At 42.1% G+C, this 27947-nt stretch overlaps 1 protein-coding gene across 2 annotated transcripts in view; it reads left to right on the forward strand.

Annotated features, from left to right (window-relative positions):
• Positions 1-7210: 7210 nt before the first annotated feature.
• The window catches only part of INPP4B (inositol polyphosphate-4-phosphatase type II B), an 894316-nt gene continuing 873579 nt past the window's right edge, over positions 7211-27947 (forward strand). Inside the window, exon 1 of one of the 2 annotated variants that reach the window (XM_088828009.1) lies at positions 7211-7273. The gene's annotated coding sequence lies outside the window, so the exon portion shown is untranslated. The remainder of the gene's footprint in view (positions 7274-27947) is intronic. The other variant, XM_055404679.2, reaches the window with a different exon arrangement.

Genomic DNA, 27947 nt, shown 5'->3' on the forward strand with positions numbered 1-27947 from the left:
AGAAGGGAGCTGGGATAGGAAATTGACAGGCATATTGGATGTAGGGAAGTTTTTGAAAATAGGGTGAAAAGAATCTGTTTGTATGTTTAAGAGTGGAATGCGAGAGAGATACACTGATGAACAAGATAAAAGAAAATATTCAGAAATATCACTGCAATTAATGGCCCTGATCACCACAAGCCTTCCCTACAAATATATCTGACATGTAAGCATCTCCTTCATTTTATGACACTAGTGACATAATTAGGTAATAAAAAGGTGTTTGCTTGAAAATGGGGAAGAAGAAAAACAATTAACTCAGATCCTTTCATTTTGAAACTTCTGTTAAAATAAAATGCTTTTTATTTCTCAAAGTAAAGCAGCATAATACTGTCACCTCTATGTGAATGTAGCTATCTTTACCTAGTGATTGTCTATAATTTCTCTATTTGTGATTCTGTTCTTCCTCTGGCATTTACTAAACACAAGCACATGAGCTATTGTGCTGTAACTTATAGACACTACTCTTTCAGAAAATAGAATTTCAAATAATACGTTAGTGGAAAATTATATATATTAACAGGTATTTTTTCAGTTAAAAAAGATTCTTCATAAAACCAGATCCCCTAGGGTATATATTCTCGGTCTGAGTTCATAGATGGTACATGCATGCCTGGGTGCTCAGTTGCTCAGTCATGCCTGACTTTTTGTGACCACGTGGACTGTAGCTTGGTAGGTTCCTCTGTCCATGGTATTTTCCAAGCAAGAATACTGGAGTGGGTTGCCATTTCTTTCTCCAGGGGATCTTCCCGATCCAGGGATCAAACTCATGTCTCTTGCATCTCCTACACTGGCAGGCGGATTCTTTACCATCGAGCCACCTGGGAAGCCCTCATGGTGCTATTCCAAGAGATTTACAGACTTCTTGACAGTGTGTTAAAAATGTGAAGTGTAAAGGATCTATTCTTAAAAGTCAATAGTCCCTAAATCTCAGGTACAAAAAGTGAAACAGTTTTCTACAGTAAAATTAACTTAGAGGCACTCATTTTTACTCAGAAACAGAAAACTTCATTTAGTTTTCTTAGTTTTCTCCAGTCATCTAAAGCAAACCTTTCCTGGTTTAAAACTTACCAGTTTTAGGTACTTTTGTTCCCTCTCTCTCACCACTGGGGTAGCTTGTTGGTCCTGGGGAGACTTTTGGAGCATCATGACATTGGGGGACACGTCTGGGTGTTGATGATCTCTCTCATCTTCTGCAGAGATGACTTGGCCTCTGTTCTCCAGGTGTGAGTGACACACGACATTGCTCTCCGGCACAGCCACTGACTATTCTGAAGTCCCTGCTTTGGCCCCAAGCCTGCTCTGTGCCATGCCATGGAATGGTCGCCACATCTCTGCATACCGGTCACCAGACCACTCTGTTGCTTGTCCTGTGTCTGTTTGCCCTCCTGGTGGCCTTTTCCATGTCTTGATGGCACTCTTTCCCCACTAACTTCCAAGCCTCCTGCAACTTTCAGGCACCACTTCATCACCACTTAGGCACTATGAGAAAGCCCAGGGGCTGGCAAGGCTGTGTGATGCTAGTGGTGAAGAACCTGCCTGCCAATGCATGAGACGTAAGAGACGTGGGTTCAATCCCTGGGTTGGGAAGATCCCCCGGAGGAGGGCATGGCAACACACTGTAGTATTATTGCCTGGAGAATCCTTTGGACAAGGGAGCTTGGTGGATTACAGTCCATAGGGTCTCAAAGAGTTGGGCACGACTGAAGTGACTTAAGTGACACGCATGCAAGACCTGGTGACATTTATATTCCTACTTTATACCATTGTGTTCTGGGTTTTTCTCAAGATTGAGATTTTCCAAAATATTCCAATGGAAAAACTGGACGCAAATTTCATTACTCTTGGGCTGTCAATATGAAGGGGCGATCTCTATTTCAGCCCCATTCTCAGACTGTTTCTGGAGTTTGATTCATGTCAATTACGGCTGAATTGTGCCCCTGCCCAGTTCATATATCGAAGCCCTAACCCCTCAGAATGTGGCTGTCTATTTGGAGAGAGGGTCTTTACAGAGGTGATCAGACTAAAAATGAATCTGTTAGGATGGCCTCTAACCCGATCCGAAGTGGCCCTTCTAAGAAGAGGAAACGATACAAAAAGAGACAGCAGTGCTGGCACACACGTGCCACGTGAGGACACAGAGGTAAGTGGTCATCACCAGGCTAAGGAGAGAGGCTTCAGAAGAAACCAGCTCTGCCAGCATCTTGATCTTGGATTTCCAAACTCCAGAACTGTGAGAAATTTATTTCTGTTGTTTGTGCCAGCTAGTTTGTAGTGTTTTGTTGTGAGAGTCCCAGCAACGGGCTTCCTAGGTGGCACAGTGGTAAAGATTCTGACTGCTAAGCAGGAGACACGGGTTTGATCTCTAGGTTGGGAAGATACCCCGAAGAAGGGAATGGCAACCCACTCTAGTATTCTTGCCTGGAGAATCCCATGGACAGAGGAGCTGGACAGGCTGCAGTCTTTGGGGTCACAAGAAAAAGTCCAACACGACTTAGTGACTAAACAGCAGCAACAGCAATCCTAGCTTCTCCCCATTGTTAGTTTCTCCTGTCCTTCTGAGAACTCTGTCTTCTTGCCTTACCTCCACTCATTTGGATTCTTCAGGGCAGGAGTTGTGGGTGAGGACTCTTTCCTCAAGTTCACATATGCTCCAGCACTCCCCACCCCCAGCTTTTTTTTTTTTTTGGCTGCATCACATGGCATATGCAGGATCTTAGTTCCCCCACCAGGTATCAAATCCGTGCCCCCTGCATTGGGAGCTCGGAATTTTAACCACTGGACCACTAGGAAAGTCCTCCTGACCAATTTTTTGACTTACTGGGCATTTTGAATCTTTTGTTGAAGAATCTGGAGTCCTTGTTTCATTTATTCAGATGTGATTGATTGGAGGAAGTCAAAGGAAACATGACGTGTGAAGTTACAGATGTCAAATAAACGTTATCTATCGTCCTACTATAAATGTGTGTTCATCCAAACTAGTATATATACAATGGATAAACAACCAGGTCCTACTGTGTAGAAAAGGGAACTATATTCAATACCCTGTAATAAACCATAATGGAAAAGAATATGAAAAAGAACATATGTATAACTGAGTCACTTTGCTGTACAGCTGAAATTAACACAATATTGTAAATCAACTATACTTCAATAAAATAAAAAAAAAATGTGTGCATCTGCTTATATTATTTTCTAGGGAAAGTCCACAGCCCTCTTCAAATTCTCAAAGTGGTTTCTGACCAGAAAAAATGTTACGATTCACCATCCAATTATATTTGATATATGATTTGATTTCAAATATGATTTATATACATTTTAGAAATAACTCTTATGTAAATGAGAATGCAGAATGTTTATCTTTGATAAATGTAAATGATGTCACACTCATTTCCTTCAGTTAAAAAAATAATCTCTTATTCAATTTGCCATGAAAAGAGGCGCTAAAGTAAACTCTCTGTGAAATGCTTGATGCTGTCCTCATGCTCATCTAGTTCCACGTCGAGAGGTCATAAAATCATTGTTACTTTTGGTGGGACCAGCATCTCAGGGTACCCCCATGAGCAGGAGGCATTATCTGTCACTCAGGATTTAAACATGCACATGCATTCTCCTCCCCGCCTCCTTCTGCCTTTGTGCCATTATTCAGAGAACAGCAAATGTTCAGAGATGCCAGTGGTCAGGGGAGGGGGTCAGGAACCCCTCCCCATGTTGTGGGACTCTTTCCCTTCCCTTCCTGCCTCAGCCCACCACTATTATCCACCTGATTGCTACAGTAGTTGCTATGGGAATGCAACTTGAGCATGCCCTCCAGCCATGATTGTCTGGATTGGAGTTTGGCGGTCAATCATGGTTCTTCCTGGAGAGTTTGGAACTGGCCCGTGGGTCATGAGGTTCAAGATCTGCGAGTAATCATGTAATTTAGTGCACACCAGAGAAGCAGAGAAACTGTTTAGGAGGAGAGAGAGCAAAGGGAGAGAGAATGGAGCAGGTAGGGTAGGGGGAGAAAAGGAAAGGGAAACTCGTTAATGCATGTCTCTATTTCCAAGTTGTCACTGACGCCCAGTTGCATTCTTATCCTTGGGCTCCATGGATAGCTAAGTGTCTTTACATTAGTTCCACCCCTTTTACTGAAGTTGGGTCAAATTTCTATTTCTAATAACATCTCCCATGGATTTAATTACACATACACCTATGCACACACAAGAGATGATCTTATCGCTGGAATATCAAAACAACTCTCCTGATGGTTTTTAAAAATTGGGATGAAAACTGACTTGATCTACAAAGTTACCATTAGTATAAATAAACTGATATGGTAAACAAAAAACCACTATGCCATACTCAGTGCTATATTTCAGAGGAGACTTTTCATGGTGAAGGCTCACAAAAGTGGAGAGTTGTCCTTGTACCATAGCTATCTCATAGGAAATAAAGTCTCCAGGAACAATGAATCTATACAAAGAAAAGGCATGAGCTACTTCCCTGAACAAGGAGGGTGTGATGCCAGCCCTGCAGATTCTGTGGTGATTTTATTGCTTTAGACCGCAAGGTAACTACTGGGAATCACCTTTGACCTGTGTCCCTATAAAGATATATCAAAAGGAAATGAAAAATATTTTGTCCTTCATTGGCAAATGGAGTTATGTTTTGAGGGCACAAGTGGCTAAAAGTCCAAGCTTTGTAAAAGTGGACGCTGAATGAGTTTAATAAGCCACAGAAGAATCTGAATCTGCCAGGCTTATTCAAGGGAAACACTGCCAAGTAACTAAAAAAGGTAAATACCAGGCTGATGGATGGATTTTTAAAATGTCATGTGGTACATGTATTTGCTTCATCCTCTCTGCCTAGAATTTAAACTTCCTAGATGATATGCATAGGTATGTTGCCTTTTCCCCAGCAGCCCTGTGAATGGTCTGAAAAAGGTCTCGGTCAGCATGAAGAATGTCTGGGTTTTAATTACAAGAGCGTTTTCTGGGTATCTCACTTTAAGTGTTCATTTCCACAAAGACAGCTGCTGCATCTGTTTTACAGCTCTGTCTTTTAGAAGGAAAGGTTTAATACTTCTGGCACTGTGGCAGTCTTCATGGACACACCTCCCAGCCCCACACCCCCACACCCATCCCCCCAAATCTCCATTTAAAGTTAGAAGACAGCTATGCCAAACATCTTTCCAATTTAGTGGCAAAACTCTGGCACCCTGATGTTCTGATATTCTTTCACTATTTCTGTATTTTATTAATAAAAAAAGGCTGAAACTCTTGCCCAGTGAGAAAATTGCCTCATCTTGCCAGTAGATCTCTACAAACAGGATTTATCATTGCATCGAGTCCCAAGGATGACAGAGGTTTTTTTCTTTTCTTGAGAGGAGTGTGTTCTGTACTAGCCCATGGAGGGGAAATTTCACTCTGTAATGGGCTCCGCAGGTGTGATCCATACCCTCGCAGGGCCTGCATGGACTGCTTGCCTATTTTGTTTCCGCTTCTCTCCATCCACCTAACCTATGATGGTAGCTCAGTATAGCAGAAAGAGCTTGAGGAAAAAGAAGGGGAAGGGCTGCAAGGTGAGAACGGGCCAAGCACAGTTTCTGGTCCATAATGTTTATTAATTCATTCCGTAAACATATATGGAAGCGACAGCATGTTAAGCGTTGTTCCAAGTTCTGAGGAAGACCGATGGGGGGAAAAAAAAGACAAAACCAAACACCCAAGTCTCTGCTCTCATCGGCAGAGCTTCGACTCTAGAGGCAGTTCAGTGCCTGCACAGTGAAGGGACGCCTAGACTCAGGCAGTGACAGCAGCGGGGACAGCTGGGGGCAGCTCCAGCTTCGGGCTTTGTATAACTGTTGAGTCCTGACTTAACCCAAATCGACTTCTCCATCCCAACTTGGGGAGTCCGGTCTCTGCGGAACAAACTGTAAGCCATACGAGCATTCTCACTTCTTTTTTAAAATGTAAATTTAAAGTGCTGGTTGGGAGGGGAAAAGCCTGAGGGTGCCTGTCTGGACTGTCGCTCGCCTTCCCGACACCCCCATTACCTCTGAGCCGCTGAGTGGCAACCTCTCCAAGAGAACCGCCAGGTGGCACCTGTAAGGCGCAGATGGGAGAGCTGTTTGCCCCGCACCCCACAGCCCGGAATAGCCCGGCTGCTGGCCTTAGCCTGCGGGCTTGCAGGCTAGGCGGTGGAGGAGAGTTAGCCTCCGTGCAGCCTGCGCGATTACGTACCCTGTTTTCCCGACACCCCAAACAACGCTGAGTGTAGATCTGTCCCCAAGCGCCCGGGCTGCTCGAGGCATGTCACATGCTTGTCGGGAGCGGCTCGGCCTCAGTCACCGAGCCGCGACGTGGGGGCTGTTGGTGGGTACCCAGGTCTCCTTCCTTAGACTTCATCCCGGGCCGCGGCGGAGGAGTGGCGAGAGACAGGGGTCCCGGGGCGGTGGCAGGCAGAAGTCCCGGGGACAGGGGGCACCTCCTCCCACTCTCCCCCGACCCCATCTGGGTCTGAGCCAGGATCCGGGGCGCCTCCTCCCGCGGCTTAAAAACCCTGCGGTTTCGGTGGCCCCAGGAGCAGCGTGCCGGCCTCGGATCACCCCCCCCATAAAGCGCTCCGCAGCGGCGAACCCAGCAGCCCAGCCCGGGCACCGTCCCGGCTCGCAGAGGGGCGCAGCAGAGGGCCGGGGAGCAGCGGGGAGGCTGCCCGCGGAGCCCGCGTGTCGGGGTCGTGGTGGATTGGGTGGCCGGGCCAACGAGTCCACTCATCGGTGGCGGGCAGCGAGCTGCGCCAGTTTGGCGGCTGTGGCTGCCGTCGCTGCCTCTATTCGGCCGCCGGTGACATTGGGAGGAGACCGCGGGGAAAGGGCCGAGAAGGAGGAGCAGGGCGGTGGGCAGAAAGTAGCGGTTGTGCCAGGGGGCGTGTGAGCCGCCGGAGAGGCGGCCGCGCCGGCGAGAACTTCTCCCGGGCGCGCGCGGCCGGCGAGGGGGCTGTGTGCGCGGCGGGACCCGGGAGCCCGAGGGAGGCGCGGGAGCCTCGGGAGCCGCCGCCGCGCCCTGCGCCCTGCGCCGCCGCGCCCGCGGCTCGCTTCCTCCGGGTGCCCAGCCCCGGGTGCTGAGGCTCCGCTCTATAAATAGCAGGTCACTGCTCCGGCTCGGCGCTCACAGGCTCGCCCGCGAACGCCGGAAAGTCAGCCTAAAAGTGTCTGCTGCTGCCGCCGCCCCCCACTCCGCCTCCGGGAGAGGTAATTACCCGCCGGGGCCCCGAGGACGCGGAGGGGGCTTTGGCGGGGTGGGCTGCGTGATGGTGGGGATCCGGGGTGGCGGGGACGTTGGAGCGGGTCTGAGAGCGCGGGAGCACGACCTGGCTGGGGTGAGGGGTGCGGGGGGCAGAGCTTGAGTCTGGCATCAAGTTTCCAGCCTGGCGGCCCCGATAGCCCCATCCAGAGACTCGATCCTGAGGGGCGTGGTGTGGTGTGCTGCCTGGCCTGGGTTGCCGGGGTGCCCCTGACACCCTCGGACCTTCTGGCCTGGAGCCCCTTGGCCGGGGCCGCGCGCCGGTCCAGGCTCACCGTCGCCCGCACCCTCGCTCGCTGGGCCCGGCGTGAACTCCGGGCGCTCAGGGCTCATTGACCTTCCAAGGCTGCGCCCACCCTCGCGGTCCTTTTGACCAGGCTGCGGGCGCCCGGGGGGCGCGCTCTCAGCCCCATCCCGGCGGCTAAGCTGCCGCCGCCGCCCGCCTGGGGAGGAGTCGCCTTCAAGGCAAGGACAGGGGCTGGGAGGTGGCAGTAAAGATGATTGCTACTGGGGTCTCGGTTGCCCCAAGTTTTGTTTTTTGCCTAAAGAGCCCCTCTCCATGACCACCCCCATCCCACTCCAAGAAACTCAATTTTGGCAAAGAAAGCCGGGGTACGTCTCTTATTGGCCACCAAGCATCTCTTGAGAGGGGTCTCAAGTAAAGGGTTAGAAAGCGAGGGCAGTGGCTGGAGGGCGGGGGGTCGTGGTCGTGGGGGGGAGTTTGGGGGCGGCGGCGGGGAAGCATGGTTGTTCGGCGTCTGAAAACTGCGCTGCAGAGTCCGCGGGCGCGCTGGCACCTCTGGCAGAGAGGGCCAGGCCGGGGATGTTAGGAGCCAGGGGCTGGTCCCTGAACGGACTTTCTGGCTTGCAGCTGGGACTAAGATCAGAAAGCTGGAGCTCCAGGTACCTGCTTTTGCCTCTCCCGATGCCTCTGAAATCTCCCTTTTAGGGGGTGGTTTCTGCCCTTACGCTGTGGAGAGGCACTGCCAGTTACTGTCTGGGGACAAGAGGTTTATAAGGGAGAGGATGTGCATATTGATTAGATTGTTGCTGCTGCCCCAAACTTACTGGAAAAACCTGGGAGGTTTTTCTATTACTCTTGTCTTAATAATGCAGATTCACTTTGCCTGTCTCCCCCTAACCCCCGCAGCCGGAGCTAGGTTTCCTCCCTCTTTCTGAGGTGTGTTCTGTGAGGTCATTACATTACATTAGGACTTCTCTCCAGGTGTTAAAACATCTTTTCCTCTCGTGATAGAACTTGTTTGTAAAGGTGTGGGTCTATAAACTAAGTGAAAACCTGGCAGACAGGGGAGTAGATTGTCCTCTTCACCTCAAGAAGGGAACTAGGTAGCTTGTTTGTAAGGGTCGAATTACATTTCAAAGACCCTGCTTGTAATAGGGATTTTCTTAATGGATCCTGGAACAGCAATAGTAGTAATCTGTCTGCGCTAAAGCGGGCATATAAGGCGCAAGGAACCACCAAGAGGGCAGCTGGCTAGTGCAAGAAGTTAAGTAAAAACAGGACTTGGTAAGTGGGCATTGCCTTACTTAATAGACAAAGAAACGCATTACCTTGTGTTCCTTTGTGGTATACTCTGGTAAGGTAAAGCATTGATGTATAAAATTAGAGTAACTGACCAATGGCTTCCTGATACTTGCTTGAGCACTAAAAACTGAACCTCTCGGATCTGTAGTAATATACAATACCACTGCAATGGAATGCTTTTTCAGGGTCTTTCTTTAGAATGTGATTTAGAACATTGTCCTTGAAAGGTTATGAAATGTGCATGGGAAGACAGTCTAGATCCTTAATGTTGTTCGGAATACTATGTGCTGATTGAAATACTGCTCTTATTTTTGAAGACTGTCTCTGTGATTAGGAAAATCAATACTTATTTGTGATAAATTAATGACCGGTTAAGATGTACTTATTTATAACTGTGTTTTGCTTTTGATCCTTTGATAAAGTATAAGAAAAACCAGAGAGACCAAGTTTAGTCTAGTTCTTCAAGCTATTTAAGGAAACACATGGTCAAAGTTATAGGCAGAAAGTACTTTCTAAATGTTGGGTTTGAGCTTCACTTTGGGGATGCAAATTGACTGAATGACTTCATATCTCCTAAGAGTTTTGTCAAAATACTCATAACACAGACTCATCAGTTAAATTTGATTATAAAATAATGCTATTATATTTGAGTTGTGTCAAATGGAAAAATCATTACGCTTAGAGAAAAGCCAGATATTTGTTCTAAATTGTGCAAATGGAAAGTAATTCACTTCCTTTCTGAGACCTGGGAGTTTCTTCTAGTACAAGTAATATTAATCCCCACATGGTGACAGAAGAAACTTTCACTACTTTAAGATAAAACCCAAGAGGGCGATTCTCCTAAAGACAGAGAAAAAAGTGCAGACTGATCTTGTATCTCTTAGCAACCGAATAGATGTCAGTTAACATCTGAGAATACAAAGTTAAAAAAATTATGAGATAATTAGTGAGTGAAATCCTTACTGAATATCTATTATATTTTCTTATTTCATAGTGCAAAATCCCCAGCCAGTCCTAATATTATGTATACAAATATCATAATTTTTGTAATCTGTGTGGAGTAAATTCTTGCCTTTCATAACCATGGGAATTTTAATAACCAGAAATGTGCCATTTTAAGTAATCTCAAGTTTAATATTAATGTTCCATTTATTTGAAAGCTGTACTTGTCTCTTCTGTGTTCTATACCTTAATTTTTCAGCGTATCCTATTTATCTTTCTGAAGCCCAGGGAATCTGTTTTACAGCCATTTTGTTACTACTTTTTTAATATTGAGTTAGGAATCTTTGATTATAGAGCTCTTTAGGACACATAAATATACACAGTTTCATATTCAGGCTAATAAATGAGGTTCTCAGACAAATAATTTTAGTTTAAACATTTATTTTCAGATAAATCCAAATGATGATGCTATGATTGCATTTTTGAATGCAAGATGCACATAGCTTTTGTTTTCCAAAACTTTAAATGCTGTATGTATGTACCTAAAAACACATTAAGATATGGGAGAAAATTTTAAGGAATCTCAGAGTCTCGGGTATAATTGTCATTTGAATTAAGACTTGTTAGTTCATTTACTTTATATGTTTCCATGACCTTGTAGACCCAACAGGAACATTTTAAAATACCTGTGAAGTTTCATTATTTAACTATCTCATTTGCGTACCTGCATCTGCTGTGGAATTTTCCTTACGTAAGGCACAATTGTAACTGCTGTCTTGCCTCCTAGAAGTAGCTTGTCGTACATGGTATACCATAAGGCCCAGGATCATCCAGCAGTTGCAACTTCAGACTTTGTTTTTTCCAACTGACTTTGTAATTTTACTGAACACTGACAGATATAACCCCAACATAGTAGGAAGAGTTGAATTTCAGTGTAAAATGAGTTCTTGAATCATGTTTTCCAAACTGAGTTTCTTAAACTGCAGTATTTGGAGTAAATTCTGTCTCCTGCATTGGCAGCCATGCCGGCTAGGTGTCCTTACTGTGGGGTAGAGGCCTCAAAATAGACCCCAAAATAGACCTCAAAATGACTAAGTGGAACAGACTTGGCAGCATTTATTTGGTTAAGCTGATTAAAGGAAGTCGTGAGAAGTTGTCTAGATCATGTGGCTTTGATCAGACATTCCTTTGGGGATTATCTAAATTAATGATTTCAAGAGGTTGGAGGCAAGGAGAACTTCTCCCTCTGTTCCCTCTCCCCTGGCTCCCTCCCTCTGCCTCTCTCTATGTGCTCTATTTTCAACGTTTCCAAGAATGGAGAAGTTCCTGGGATATACAGGCAAGCCCTAATACTCACTCTGATTTTGAATTATCAGAGTAACAACAACAATGAGAAAAGCTTCCCCAGATAAACATAAAATATAGTTCTTTAAAACTTCCATACAGGAGTTATTTTAATACAGCCATTTATTTATAGATGATAAGTACTTTAAAAGGAGAACCTGAGATTATTCTGGGTCTCAAGAGAGAGTGTGATTTTTTTTTTTTTTTTAAGTAAAGCAGCAATGATTTAAAGGGAATCCTCTGAGCAGTTTTTGCTACAATGAACAAGTGACAGAAATATGAGTCTTTTACCTTTCACCTAAGTTCTTAAGATAAATAGTTACAGTGCATTAAGTAGAACAAACTGGGGACTACCATTGTAAAGCAAATAAAACGTACTCCCTTAACCATAGCCAGGTTCTCGATAGCAGCCCTTTCTTTAATACAGTCTTTCATGTGTTTCTCATTTCATTTTCTTGGGTCTTTACTCTTCTAGCCAAAAGATCAGAGACAGGCTCGAGCAATCAGCACAACTGAACCACAAAAATTATTCACTGCAGTGAAAATAAAGTATAACTAAAAACCAACGACATCTTAAATGATAACCCGTTGAGGAGGGGGTCTATGACCTTAAGAAAGCTTGAAAGTTTCATTTGTGATTATTTAACATCCTATGAAGCCCTTTTGAATATTTTCACATGCTGCAAACTTGCTAGATAACCACATATTCCACTTTGAGTACTGGCGTATATCACATTCATAATAGAATGTTACATACTTGATGCATAGTATTTAAAAATAACCTTTTAAAAATTTCATGTCTTCATTAACAAAATCCATAACTTTTTATATTTACTAATCAAATATTTTTTACCTAAATTTATGAGACAGTGATGATTTTATGGTATGTGTAATTTCATTTCTCCCTAATAGCCTTCTTCTTTTCAGAAGTTATGAATGAATATGTTCTAGAGCTGTCTTTTTGGATAAGTTTGCTTATCCAAATAGAGCATTTCTGCTTTCCAGAAGGCGTCCATTTGGAGAGGACACAGTTACCACTAGGTGGCAGTATGCAATGCTTAGTAGCCACGGGTCCCTCTATTAATAATTGCAATATATTTATTATTAAAGCTTTTCTTTTAAACAGAATTTATTTATATCATGAGCAAGTTAATGAAATTAAAATCAACAGGCAGCTGAATCTTTAGCAGTAGCAGTATATTTAGAAGATCTATTGTTTGTAATACTTTAAAGATTTGATTGTAATATTTAACACACTCTGCTTTTATGTGAGGTCTGCTTATGTGAGGCATGGCTAGGAGTTAATTGACCTAAACGTGCCAGAATTCTACTTATGACCAGCTGAAAGAAAGAGAAAAAGAAAATTAAGTGAACACAATAGAAACCCACCCCTGGCAAATGGTCATTCTAAAACAGACATTGTATTAACCGTTTGCATTAATCTTAATCCTCTCATTAAATGAGCTGAGCAGAATTTTTTTCTAGGTTTTGAAAGCTGTAATTGTTCATTTTCTCTGTCTTACTGCCTTTGGGACAATGCAGAAAAGAAAAAAAAAAGGTGCAGATTGTCTCACTGACACTTTGGCAGTTCCCTAATGTCCTCTATAATAGTGATGGCCTGGCCACCACAGTGACCAAATTGGATTAGCCATGTAGCAGTGTAATTTACTTTATTGTGACAGCTGAAATTTATCCAACCTACTTCTTGGTTAATCTGGATGTCGGCATCCCTTTCTTTGGCTGAATGATTAAGTCATGGACCAGGACAGAATTAAAATTTATTCCATCATCTGTGCAGCGGAAGGGAACCTATGCATTGGATAACCACCTGATTCAAACCTCTTCATGATCAATATGGTAGGTATTTCAGCCATGTTTATTGGATGCAGCAGTTGTGGGAATGGAAACCAAGGGACAAATTGATCCATGTAAAGTGACGTAATTAAGAAATAATACTTCTTTGAAAGCATTTTACTATGTAAAATTTTAAACATAATAAAGAGAGTACCATGAGCTCTTACATTCCCATCAGCCAGCTTCAACAATTGTCAAATCATGGCCATTCGTGTTTCATCTACAATCTCACTCACTTTTCCCCTCCCGCAGTTTTTGGAAGCAAATCCTAGAAGTTTTATTAAAGAAAATATACTTGTGAAGCAGTTATTTACTGCTTCATAGGTATCATATGAAGGGTGATTTTAAAAAATTACTGAAGTAAGAACACTGCATATTTCACCTAAAAAATTTAGGAATCTTGGCATGAGATAAATGATGCACAAATTATAAATTTGTTTCAGGAAAATATGGCAGACTGAATAATTAAGGAATAGATTTCAACTTAGGTTCTTGGTCATATTTTTTTAATCAACAATGGTGTGCAATAGGGATGGCCCTGGTGGTCCAGTGGTTAAAAATCTGCCTGCCAGTCCAGGGGACACAGATTCGATCCCTGGTCTTGGAAGATTTCACATGCCATGGGACAAGTAAGCAAGTGTTCCACAACTGCTGAGCCTGCATCCAGCAACGAAGACCTAGTGCAGCCAAAATGAATACATAAATATATATTTCTTAAAAAGCGTGCAGTAATGTTCCTTGAACATGGTAGGTAGTTCAGTTCAGTTCAGTTCAGTCACTCAGTCGTGTCTGACTCTCCGCGACCCCATGAATCACAGCACGCCAGGCCTCCCTGTCCATCACCAACTCCCGGAGTTCACTCAAACTCATGTCCACAGAGTCGGTGATGCCATCCAGCCATCTCATTCTCGGTCGTCCCCTTCTCCTCCCGCCCCCAAACTTTCCAAGCATCAGACTCTTTTCCAGTGAGTCAACTCGTCACATGAGGTGGCCAAAGTATTGGAGCTTCAGCTTTAGCATCAGTCCTTCCAATGAACACCCAGGATTGATCTCCTTTAGAATGGACTGGTTAGATCTCCTTGCAGTACAAGGGACTCTCAAGAGTCTTCTCCAACACCACAGTTCAAAAGCATCTGTTCTTTGGCGATCAGCTTTCTTCACAGTCCAACTCTCACATCCATACATGACCACGGGAAAAAACATAGCCTTGACTAGACAGACCTTGGTTGGCAAAGTAATGTGTCTGCTTTTTAATATACTATCAAGGTTGGTCATAACTTTTCTTCCAAGGAGTAAGCGTTTTTTAATTTCATGGCTGCAATCAGCATCTGCAGTGATTTTGGAGCCCAAGAAATAAAGTCTGACACTGTTTCCACTGTTTTTCCATCTATTTCCCATGAAGTGATGGGACCAGATGCCATGATCTTTGTTTTCTGAATGTTGAGCTTCAAACCAACCTTTTCACTCTCCTCTTTCACTTTCATCAAGAGGCTTTTGAGTTCCTCTTCACTTTCTGCCATAAGGGTGGTGTCATCTGCATATCTGAGGTTATTGATATTTCTCCTGGCAATCTTGATTCCAGGTTGTGCTTCTTCCAGCCCAGCGTTCCTCATGATGTGCTCTGCATATAAGTTAAATAAGCAAGGTGACAATATACAGCCTTGACGTACTCCTTTTCCTATTTGGAACCAGTCTGTAGTTCCATGTACAGTTCTGACTGTTGCTTCCTGACCTGCATACAGGTTTCTCAAGAGGCAGGTCAGGTGGTCTGGTATTCCCATCTCTTTCAGAATGTTCCACAGTGTCTTGTGATCCACACAGTCAAAGGCTTTGGCATAGTCAATGAAGCAGAAATAGATGTTTTTCTGGAACTCTCTTGCTTTCTCCATGATCTAGCAGATGTCGGCAATTTGATCTCTGGTGCCTCTGCCTTTTCTAAAACCTGCTTGAACATCTGAGAGTTCACGGTTCACATATTGCTGAAGCCTGGCTTGGAGAATTTTGAGCATGACTTTACTAGCGTGTGAGATGAGTGCAATTGTGCGGTAGTTTGAGCATTCTTTGGCATTGCCTTTCTTTGGGATTGGAATGAAGACTGACCTTTTCCAGTCCTGTGGGCACTGCTGAGTTTTCCAAATTTGCTGGCATATTGAGTGCGGCACTTTCACAGCATCATCTTTCAAGATTTGAAATAGCTCAACTGGAATTCTGTCATCTCCACTAGCTTTGTTTGTAGTGATGCTTTCAAAGGCCCACTTGGCTTCACATTCCAAGATGTCTGGCTCTAGGTCAGTGATCACGTTATCGTGACTATCTTGCTCGTGAAGATCTTTTTTGTACAGTTCTTCTGTGTATTCTTGCCACCTCTTCTTAATATCTTCTGCTTCTGTTAGGTCCATACCATTTCTGTCCTTTATTGAGCTGATCTTTGCATGAAATGTTCCCTTGGAATCTCTAAGTTTCTTGAAGAGATCTCTTGTTTTTCCTATTCTGTTGTTTTCCTCTATTTCTTTGCGTTAATCGCTGAGGAAGGCTTTCTTATCTCTCCTTGCTATTCTTTGGAACTCTGCATTCAGATGCTTATATCTTTCCTTTTCTCCTTTGCTTTTCGCCTCTCTTCTTTTCACAGCTATTTGTAAGGCCTCCTCAGACAGCCATTTTGCTTTTTGCATTTCTTTTCCATGGGGATGGTCTTGGTCCCTGTCTCCTGTACAATGTCACGAACCTCCGTCCAGAGTTCATCAGGCACTCTATCTATCAGATCTAGTCCCTTAAATCTATTTCTCACTTCCACTGTATAATCATAAGGGATTTGATTTAGGTCATATCTGAATGGTCTAGTGGTTTTCCCTACTTTCTTCAATTTCAGTCTGAATTTGGCAATAAGGATTTCATGATCTGAGCCACAGTCACTCCCAGTCTTGCTTTTGCTGACTGTATAGAGCTTCTCCATCTTTGGCTGCAAAGAATATAATCAATCTGATTTCGGTGTTGACCATCTGGTGATGTCCATGTGTAGAGTCTTCTCTTGTGTTGTTGGAAGAGGGTGTTTGCTATGACCAGTGCGTTCTCTTGACAAAACTCTATTAGACTTTGCCCTGCTTCATTCCGTGCTCCAAGGCCAAATTTGCCTGTTACTCCAGGTGTTTCTTGACTTCCTACTTTTGCATTCCAGTCCCCTAGAATGAAAAGGACATCTTTTTTGGGTGTTAGTTCTAAAAGATCTTGTAGGTCTTCATAGAACCGTTCAACTTCGGCTTCTTCAGCGTTACTGGTTGGGGCATAGACTTGGATTACTGTAATATTGAATGGTTTGCCTTGGAAACAAACAGAAATCATTCTGTTGTTTTTAAGATTGCATCCAAGTACTGCATTTCGGACTCTTTTGTTGACCATGATGGCTACTCCATTTTTTCTAAGGGATTCCTGCCCACAGTAGTAGATATAATGGTCATCTGAGTTAAATTCACCCATTCCAGTCCATTTTAGTTCACTGATTCCTAGAATGTCTATGTTCACTCTTGCCATCTCCTGTGTGACCACTTCCAATTTGCCTTGATTCATGGACCTAACATTCCAGGTTCCTATGCAATATTGCTCTTTACAGCACCGGACCTTGCTTCTATCACCAGTCACATCCACAACTGGGTATCGGTTTTGCTTTTGCTCCGTCCCTTTATTCCTTCTAGAGTTATTTCTCCACTGAGCTCCAGTAGCATACTGGGCACCTACCGACCTGGGGAATTCCTCATTCAGTAGCCTATCATTTTGCCCTTTGATACTGTTCATGGGGTTCTCAAGGCAAGTATACTGAAGTGTTAGGTAGCGATTAGTACGTGCTTGATAAACCAAAGACTGCGTTAGGCTTCTTATATTAAAACCAATATCAACTGTCTGCATACCTTGTCATCACAGTTTTCTTATGTAACATTTTACTTCTAAAAAGGCAGAGAGTGTAGATACAGCAGACCCTTGGCATGTAAGAGTTTAGCTTGAGTCCATTCTAAAGGAGATCAATCCTGGGTGTTCATTGGAAGGACTGATGCTAAAGCTGAAACTCCAATACTTTGGCCACCTCATGCGACGAGTTGACTCACTGGAAAAGACTCTGATGCTGGGAAGGATTGGGGACGGGAGGAGAAGGGGACGACAGAGAATGAGATGGCTGGATGGCATCACCGACTCGATGGACATGACTTTGAGTGAACTCTGGGAGTTGGTGATAGACAGGGAGGTCTGGCGTGCTGTGATTCATGGGGTCGCAAAGAGTCGGTCACGACTGAGCAACTGGACTGAACTGAGTCAAGATTTTACCATCTGTCTGAAATTACTGAAATTACTTACACGTAGTAATCTATAGTTTTGCTGAAGTGTGAATTTAAATCACACAGTCCTGGAAACTGATCTTTCAGTGAATCTAGCCAGTGGCCCAGCAGTCATACCTCCAGGTTACTTTATGGTCCAGGTGACATGGCAGATCACTTTCTAGAACTAATTACCCCTGGTGAGTGTGTTTAAGGATTTGGCAATCTGAGAAATTGTTTGGTCCCTCCCCTTTGAAAATATCACGAATCTCCTAAAATATACCTGTTGAATATTGTGTTGAGTTGAAATTTTAAATGAATAGGATTTCTTCAGATTTCAAAAAAATTGACAGTAACCATTATGTATAAATCTTTGTGATATTATATAAGAGAAAATATAATTCCATGGTAGAGAAAGCAAGTAGTTTGTATCTAAACAGTTTGTGCCATGCCATATTTTTCATATGTATAAATTATATAGGCAAAAAGCCCCTGTATAATTTTCTTAATACTAGACACACAATTTTTTTGGCTGTTTTGAAATTTACTATAATGTTTTCTTTCCTGGGCTGTGTTTGAAAGACTGCCTCCCAATTTATTCATGCTATTCATATTCCGATTTCCCATTTTATGTTTTGGGTGGGAGTGAAGAATGGTACATACTCAGAATAGTGTAACAAGAAATAATTGAGCCAGTTGGCTTCCAGTTGATTTCTTTCTTTCTTTTTTTTCTACCCTTTTATGCCCCCAGATTATAAATGTAATAGGTCTCTATTGGGGAAAAATAGATGGCAAGTAGAGAAAATGCTTAAGAGGCAGAAAAAAAAATCAGTGGAGGACATACTGTTAGCATTTTATCGTATTTGTTCCTAGAATCCTGTGATTCTAGAATTTTGTCATTCTACAAAAGTTGAGATTATAGTATGTGTGTGTGTGTGTGAGAATGTCTTCTGACTTGTTCCACTTAGAATTCTGTTGTTCAATTGAGTGTCGAATTTGATTGAGTACCTCCTGTGTTCTGGGCTTCCCAGGTGGCGCTAATGATAAAGAACCTGCTTGCCGGTGCAGGAGACAAAAGAGATGTGGGTTCGATCCCTGGGTCAGGAAGATGCCCTGGAAGAGGGCATGGCAACCCCCTCCAGTGTTCTTGCCTGGAGAATCCTGTGGACAGAGGAGCCTGGTGGGGCTACAGTTGTAGCAAAGAGTTGGGACACGACTGAAGCAACTTAGCATGCATGCACTGCTATGTGCTAGGTACTATGCTAAGCTCTATTCTGGTTTACAGCAATGAATGAAAAAGAAAATCACTTTGCCCGTGCCTGTAAACACGTCTCTAACCTCTTTTTTAGTTAAAATTTTTGTTATTATTTAGTTGCTATTTAGTGGTTAGGCATACAAATCACACTCATTACTTTAGCTATTTCTGCAACTTTGACTTTTACACTATTGGCATTTTTTCCCGTTAACACACTGTGATAAATCTTTTCTGTATGACCTCATTTTCTAATATCCCTTGTCTATCATTTTACTGTTTTCTTAGGAATGATTCCTAGAAATAATATACTGGATAAAAGTATGAACCTTTCAAGAATTCCTCATACATATTGCAAACTGCATTTTTTAAAAGACTGCACCCATTTCATTCTCCCTGGAAGTACAATAGTCACAGCTCCATCCTCACCGGCATTGAGGGATATGATTATTTTTTATTAAGTTTGTTATTTGGAGTGAGGAAGACAGTTGTAACAATATCAAACAGAACAAAAACACTTATTGTGCACCTTGTATAGGCCATTCATCACACAAGAACTTTATCTGTATTAGCTCATTTAATCTTTGCAACCGCTATTTAGAGGAGAACACTATTACCATCCCATTTTAAAAGTTAGGAACTTACTTTTTTGAGAGGTTAAGTGACCTCTCAGAGATCCAACCAGTCCATTCTAAAGGAGATCAATCCTGGGTGTTCATTGGAAGGACTGATGCTAAAGCTGAAACTCCAATACTTTGGCCACCTCATGCGACGAGTTGACTCACTGGAAAAGACTCTGATGCTGGGAAAGGTTGGGGGCAGGAGGAGACGGGGATGACAGAGAATGAGATGGCTGGGTGGCATCACCGACTTGATGGACATGAGTTTGAGTGAACTCCGGGAGTTGGTGATGGACAGGGAGGCCTGGCGTGCTGTGATTCATGGGGTCGCAAAGAGTCGGACACGACTGAGCAACTGAACTGAACTGAAGTGACTTCTCCAAAGTCACATAACTAGTATGTGGTTGAATTGGATCTTGGACCAAGATTGATTTTACTGTAAAGTCCAGGCTTTAAAGTACTGCATTCTTCCACTATTGTTTTTTTTTAAGTGAGGCTGAACATAATTTTGTTTCAAAAATCCAGCTTTTAAAATTTAATTTGATTTATTTTACGTGTAGTTGATTTACAATGTGTTAGTTTCAGGTATACAGCAAGGCGATTCATATATGTATATATATAAATGCACATGTGTATCCTTTTTCATATTCTTTTCTATTACAGGCTATTACAAAGTATTGAATATAGTTCCTTGTGCTATATGCACTAGGTCCTTATTGTTTGAGGTTGAACATTTTTGAAATGTTTATTTTCATTTGTATGTTAAATATATTTTTTCCTGTTTGCATATTGGGACCTTGATTTTCTTTTAATCAATTTTAGTATTTTTTTATACTGTATTTTTGTCATTTGTTATCTGTATTGCTTTTCTTTCTTATATTTTTAAACATATGAAAGTTGAAAATGTGTGGCTTGAATGGCATATTTCTTCCATTGATTTTTTTTTTTTACTTAGACAATACTTTCTCATTTATAAAATGGATTAACATTTACCTAAATTATTCTTCCCTTAATTTGGAAGTGGATTGCCATTTCCTCCTGCAGGGGATCTTCCCAACCCAGGGATAGAACCCACATCTCTTGTGTCTCTTGCATTGGCAGGTGGATTCTTTACCACTGTGCCACCTGGGAAGCCCTAAGAGCCGTACTAGACAACAGTCATTTTGTACAAGTATTTTCCTGTTTCAAGACTTCTTCTTCAAAATGACCAGGGAGTTAGGCAATATGTACTGTGTTCCATTGACCCACTTGAGCTTTGCTCATTCATGTTAAGTGTTTGGCTTAATGGCATCTCATTGTCCAGGAAAGGGAGGCACACATGAGGCTTGAAAGCTTCCCTTCCCCATGACTGTGCTGTAATCTTTCTCTAAACATGATTTTATTTTAAATTAGTTTCTTAAATTACTCTAAGAAAATACATTCAGTGTAAATTTTTAAAACATCAAAATGCAGTAGTTCTACTTCTTCAACAGCTCACCAAGGAGTTATCATAAAATTGTTCAAATATAATGTATATGTAATGTCTTGTATATAAAAAAATACAATCCAGCAACATTGCTCCGTTTGATATTTGGTTTCCAGTTGTCAAAGCTGGTTAAAGTACCTCCAAGATCATCAGTTTTGGCACATTATAATGCATTGACAGGGTTGGGTAACTAGCCTGAGTTGTAGCTTATTTGTTTAGGTCTGTACTCCAGTGATATATATATATATATATATATATAGATAGATAGATATATATTAAAGTGAATGTCCAGAAAGATTTTCATATATGCAATTAGTTTCTGTCTTTTTAAAATGCTACAGAGCTATATACTCCAGCTCTCTTCCACTGACCCTGGCATATAAAACAATTTGCTTATTGGGATCATGCAGAAGAGGAAGCCTTGCTTTTATGAACATGAGTCCTCCAGGTTTTCTTGACGCCAAGACTTGTTTATCTCAGGCTAAGGACAGGAGGTGCAGGATACGTGGGTTCAGTCCCTGTGTTGGAAGAACCCCTAGAAGAGAAAATGGCAACCCACTCCAGTATTCCTACCAGGAAAGTTCCATGGACGGAGGAGCCTGGTGGGCCACAATCCAAGGGGTTGCAAAGAGCACTTGAGCATGCGCAATGAACCCCACAGCTGCTGGTGCTCTGTCTCAGGGAGCTGCAGATGGACAAGGAGGAGAAGTATTGTGTGGGTGGGTGTCTTTAGCTCTGCTCATCCGTACCTCTGATTCCAGTTATATTATTTTCAGTTATTCTGCACAGTGACCTGTACATGTCGGTTACATTCAAGTTACAGACACTGGGTTGTGGTAAGAACTATGTTCATCTCTGTGTTTAGAACTATAAGGACTTCGCTATGGATGGGTCACTAAGTCAGATTCTAGTAACATTCATTTTCCATTTCGTAGACTAGATCATTGAGCTCAACAACAAATGAAAACAAGTGAAACAGTTTCTCATAATTTGTTTCTGTTAAGACTTTCTGATTTCCATGCTTAGGTTTCTATATTTCTCTTCAGTTGAATGCTTGAAGCAATGGTGCACTAGCAGTGATGAAAATCCTTTCAAAGCCTCAGGGAAGTCTTTCTCCCACTGGTTTAAATTTCCCTGTCAAAATTTCTCAGGTAATATGATACTGAGGAAAAGTGTGTGTGTGAGAGAGAAAAAGATTGACCAATGTAGAAAGGGCAGAGCAAACACACTACAGTGGGGATCATAAATCACAGGACACTTGACTTGGGATTCCAACCCTTACAGACCTATATCTCCATAGTGTTTTCTGCATCCAGCATAGAAACATTAATTATAATTTAAAAATGACTTAAAAAATCACTGAAAAATACTCTCAGTGCAAGAAGTTACCTCTAGTGTAACTATTTCCATGCCCCATTTTAGATGACCAAGGTTTTATTTATTTATTTAAAGTATAAAGTGTTGTGTTAATTTCTGCTATGGTGCACGGTGATTCAGTTATACATACATATGTTGTTGTTTAGTCTCTAGGTCATGTCCAACTCTCTGTGATTCCATGGACTAGCCTTCCAGGCTCCTCTCTCCATGGGATTACTGGAATGGCTTGCCATTTCCTTCTCCAGAGGATCTTCCTGACCCAGGGATTGAACCCGAGTCTCCTGCATTGAAAGGCAGATTCTTTACCACTGAGCCACCAGGGAAGCCCCATACATATATTTATATATATTCGTTTTAAAAATAGTTTTTCTGTTATGGTTTATCAATGGGATATTGAATGTAGTTCCCTGTCCTGTACAGTAGGACCTTGTTATTTATCCATTCTCCAAGGAGATCAAACCAGTCTATCAGTCCTGAATATTCATCGGAAGGACTGATGCTGAAGCTGAAACTCCAATACTTTGGCCACCTGATGTGTAGAACTGACTCATTGAAAAAGACCCTGGTGCTGGGAAAGACTGAAGGCAGGAGGAGAATGGGACAACAGAGGATGAGGTGTTTGGATGACATCACTGACTCGATGGACATGATTTTGAGCAAGCTCTGGGAATTGGTGATGGACAGGGAAGCCTGGTGTGCTGCAATCCATGGGGCTGCAAAGAGTTGGACATAACTGAGCAACTGAACTATTTAATAGCTTACATCTGGCAACCCCAACCTCCCACTTATCCCTCCCACAACCTCCTCCCCCTTGTCAACCACAAGTCTGTATTCTATGAGGGTGACTAATGTTTTGATTTGCTTAGACCAATGTGTGTTTCAGTGCGGGAATCTGAAGAGACCTGGGCAAGTGGGCTGATTGTTTACCTTATTGTCACAAATGTTTAAAAAGTATAGACAGATTAATAGGTAGACGTTTTCATATTATCTATTGTACTCAGTAGAAAGGAGAGAGAGTTTTTGGTATCTAAAAGTTTTACTTGAACATTCTATGAATAATAATCACTCCAGAGAAGGTACAAAATCTAGACTCAGGTTGTTCTTTTCTGGCAGAAACTGAGTTTTTGTGTGTGTGTTTTTAAAATTTATCTACTTATTTATTCATAATTTATTCCCATAATACTTCCAAAAATGATTTGAGATGGTTTACAGTAAAACCATGTATAAAAATACCGAGTTTTTACAGTTCAGTTCAGTTCAGTTCAGTCTCTCAGTCGTGTCCGACTCTCTGCGACCCCATGAATCACAGCATGCCAGGCCTCCCTGTCCATCACCAACTCCCGGAGTTCACTCAAACTCATGTCCACAGAGTTGGTGATGCCATCCAGCCATCTCATTCTCCGTCGTCCCCTTCTCCTCCCGCCCCCAACCTTTCCCAGCATCAGAGTCTTTTCCAGTGAGTCAACTCGTCGCATGAGGTGGCCAAAGTATTGCAGTTTCAGCTTTAGCATCAGTCCCTCCAATGAACATCCAGGATTGATCTCCCTTAGAATGGACTGGTTGGATCTCCTTGCAGTATAAGGGACTCCCGAGTCTTCTCCAACACCACAGTTCAAAAGCATCGATTCTTCGGCGATCAGCCTTCTTCACAGTCCAACTCTCACATCCATACATGACCACGGGAAAAACCATTGCCTTGACTAGACAGACCTTGGTTGGCAAAGTAATGTCTCTGCTTTTTAATATGCTGTCTAGGTTGGTCATAACTTTCCTTCCAAGGAGCAAGCGTCTTTTAATTTCATGGCTGCAATCAGCATCTGCAGTGATTTTGGAGCCCAAAAAAATAAAGTCTGACACTGTTTCCACTGTTTTTCCATCTATTTCCCATGAAGTGATGGGACCAGATGCCATGATCTTTGTTTTCTGAATGTTGAGCTTCAAGCCAACCTTTTCACTCTCCTCTTTCACTTTCATCAAGAGGCTTTTGAGTTCCTCTTCACTTTCTGCCATAAGGGTGGTGTCATCTGCATATATGAGGTTATTGGTATTTCTCCCGGCAATCTTGATTCCAGCTTGTGCTTCTTCCAGCCCAGTGTTCCTCATGATGTACTCTGCATATAAGTTAAATAAGCAAGGTGACAATATACAACCTTGATGTACACCTTTTCCTATTTGGAACCAGTCTGTTTTTCCATGTCCAGTTCTAACTGTTGCTTCCTGACCTGCATACAGGTTTCTCAAGAGGCAGGTCAAGTGGTCTGGGATTCCCATCTCTTTCAGAATGTTCCACAGTTTCTTGTGATCGACACAGTCAAAGGCTTTGGCATAGTCAATGAAGCAGAAATAGATGTTTTTCTGGAACTCTCTTGCTTTCTCCATGATCCAGCGGATGTTGGCAATTTGATCTCTGGTGCCTCTGCCTTTTCTAAAACCTGCTTGAACATCTGGGAGTTCACGGTTTACATAATGCTGAAGCCTGGCTTGGAGAATTTTGAGCATGACTTTACTAGCGTGTGAGATGAGTGCAATTGTGCAGTAGTTTGAGCATTCTTTGGCATTGCCTTTCTTTGGGATTGGAATGAAGACTGACCTCTTCCAGTCCTGTGGCCACTGCTGAGTTTTCCAAATCTGCTGGCATATTGAGTGCAGCACTTTCACAGCATCATCTTTCAAGACTTGAAATAGCTCAACTGGAATTCCATCACTTCCACTAGCTTTGTTCGTAGTGATGGTTTCCAAGGCCCACTTGGCTTCACATTCCAAGATGTCTGGCTCTAGGTCAGTGATCACGTTATCGTCACTATCTTGGTCGTGAAGATCTTTTTTGTACAGTTCTTCTGTGTATTCTTGCCACTTCTTCTTAATATCTTCTGCTTCTGTTAGGTCCATACCATTTCTGTCCTTTATCGAGCCCATCTTTGCATGAAATGTTCCCTTGGAATCTCTAATTTTCTTGAAGAGGTCTCTTGTTTTTCCTATTCTGTTGTTTTTCTCCATTTCTTTGCATTGATCGCTGAGGAAGGCTTTCTTATCTCTCCTTGCTCTTCTTTGGAACTCTGCATTCAGATGCTTATATCTTTCCTTTTCTCCTTTGCTTTTTGCCTCTCTTCTTTTCACAGCTATTTGTAAGGCCTCCTTAGACAGCCATTTCACTCTTTTGCATTTCTTTTCCACGGGGATGGTCTTGGAGCTGTGTCCTGTACAATGTCACGAACCTCCGTCCAGAGTTCATCAGGCACTCTGTCAATCAGATCTAGTCCCTTAAATCTATTTCTCACTTCCACTGTATAATCATAAGGGATTTGATTGAGGTCATATCTGAATGGTCTAGTGGTTTTCCCTACTTTCTTCAATTTAAGTCTGAATTTCACAATAAGGAGTTCATGATCTGAGCCACAGTCAGCTCCTGGTCTTGTTTTTGCTAACTGTATACAGCTTCTCCATCTTTGGTTGCAAAGAATATAATCAATCTGATTTCGGTGTTGACCATCTGGTGATGTCCATATGTAGAGTCTTCTCTTGTGTTGTTGGAAGAGGGTGTTTGCTATGACCAGTGCATTCTCTTGACAAAACTCTATTAGCCTTTGCTCTGCTTCATTCCGTGCTCCAAGGCCAAATTTGCCTGTTACTCCAGGTGTTTCTTGACTTCCTACTTTTGCATTCCAGTCCCCTAGAATGAAAAGGACATCTTTTCTGGGTGTTAGTTCTAAAAGGTCTTGTAGGTCTTCATAGAACCGATTAACTTCGGCTTCTTCAGCATTACTGGTTGGGGCATAGGCCTGTAGTTCAATACTAATGTAAAAGACATGTTTTGGAACTTGGCTTAAAGTACTATGCCTTAAAAATTAAATTTGAGGATATGAATACTAACCAGTACAAGATCTGAGGTGCTATAGGCAGAAACACATATTGGAATATTTAAAATCACTACCAAGTCTCATGATTTTGGATACAAATGTAACAATTACTTGAGGTGATAGGGTTTCCATCAGACTGTCTGGGTGAACTATCATGTGTAGGACCCAATAGACAAGAATTCTGGGCCCATCCAAATGAGGCTGGTGGCTTTCTTTCACAGTTGTGTTTTTGTTTCTGTTTCCACACATTCTAGTGTTAGATACATTTGTGTTGCTTTGAAAACACTGTTCAGTTCAGTCGCTCAGTCGTGTCCGACTCTGCGACTCCATGGATTGCATCACGCCAGACCTCCCTGTCCATCACCAACTCCTGGAGTCTACCCAAACCCATGTCCATTGTGTCGGATATGCCATCCAACCATCTCATCCTCTGTCGTCCCCTTCTCCTCTTGCCCTCGATCTTTCCCAGCATCAGGGTCTTTTCAAATGAGTCAGTTCCTTGCATCAGGTGGCCAAAGTATTGGAGTTTCAGCTTCAACATCAGTCCTTCCAGTGAATACCCAGGACTGAGCTCCTTTAGGATGGACTGGTTGGATCTCCTTGCTGTCCAAGGGACTCTCAAGAGTCTTCTCCAGCACCACAGTTCAAAAGCATCAATTCTTCAGCTAAAGTATTTTAAAATGCTGTTAAATAAAGCCTTTACTGTAAGCCTTTGTTCCTCCAAAAATAGACTACAGTGATTTTGATAAAGTCATTGTAACCTTTCTGAGCCTTTCATCTGTTAAGTATAGATAGTAATAATTGTCTCACAGATTTTTAAATTAAGTAGGACTGTATGCAAAAACTATAAATTATAATTTATAAAATACACATAAAAACATGGTATTAAGTGTATTGACAACCACTAATGTAATTCCTATTACTCAGAATGATCATTTGGGACTCAGAATGACCATTTGCGACAACCACTAATGTAATTCCTATTACTCAGAATGATCATTTGGGACTCAATTACAGCTTAACATGTAACCAAGAAAACTATGTAGCTTCACAGTCCACTCAGATGAATTTTAATCCATAGCTTCCTTATCTATAAACTGATTCATTAACACCCGCCTTATAAAGATGTTTGGAGAAGGAAATGGCAACCCACTCCAGTATTCTCATCTGGAGAATTCCATGGATAGAGGAGCCTGGTGGGTTATAATCCATGGGATCGCAAAGAGTCGGACACAACTGAGCGACTGATATACACACACACACACACACACACACACACATAAAGATGTTATGAGGATTAAATATAGTAAGAATAAAATCACACAGTGTCAGGCCATAGTGAGTCTTCAATGAGTAGCAAATCTTCAAATTATTTTATTACTATAATAAATACCTTTTATATGAATGAATGAGGAATGGATATATTATAGCTATCTAACATTTTATTTTCCAAAGTTTTTGTAGTTAAATTTTAAATGAAATCCTAGTGTATAAAGTAGATATAAAAATAATATTTTATTAGTATAGATGTATTTTGTGAGGTCACATTCTAAAAATATGCTTATGGACAAGATCAATCAATGAAAACAAGAAAGTTCCTTTGTGGACTGCAAATTGCTTAAATCTAGATAATAGTTGCACAATTATACTGACTCCATCTTGAAATTTATACTTTACCTGTTTTCTTTTTATATTTTGGTGTCTTTGATTTTGGTTTATTTGGTGTTTTTCTTCTGTTTTTGGTTTTTATAGAGTTTCTTCCTCTAGGTTATAAATTTATCAAGAATGGGGAGTATTTTAAGTTTATCTTTTGGACCCAGTACCCAGTAGAATGTATCACACATGGTAGGTCTCAAAAACACTTTGTGGATGAATGAATAATTAGCATAGTTGGGCTTATTTTAGCTGAAAAAGGCCTTGTGTTTTTAAAGGTGTTAGGGTATGAAAAGGAAAGGAAAGGAAATAATAAAATGACTAAAAATAATGCCTTCTTTTTTTAAAAGAATAATTCCTTCTTGATGAAGGTCTCAAAGAACTTTATAAGTAAAGTTCTTGCTATAC

The sequence above is a fragment of the Moschus berezovskii genome, chromosome 19 (assembly GCF_049115385.1).
Source record: "Moschus berezovskii isolate FMDL1 chromosome 19, NW_MosBer_1.0, whole genome shotgun sequence".
NCBI lineage: Eukaryota > Metazoa > Chordata > Mammalia > Artiodactyla > Moschidae > Moschus > Moschus berezovskii.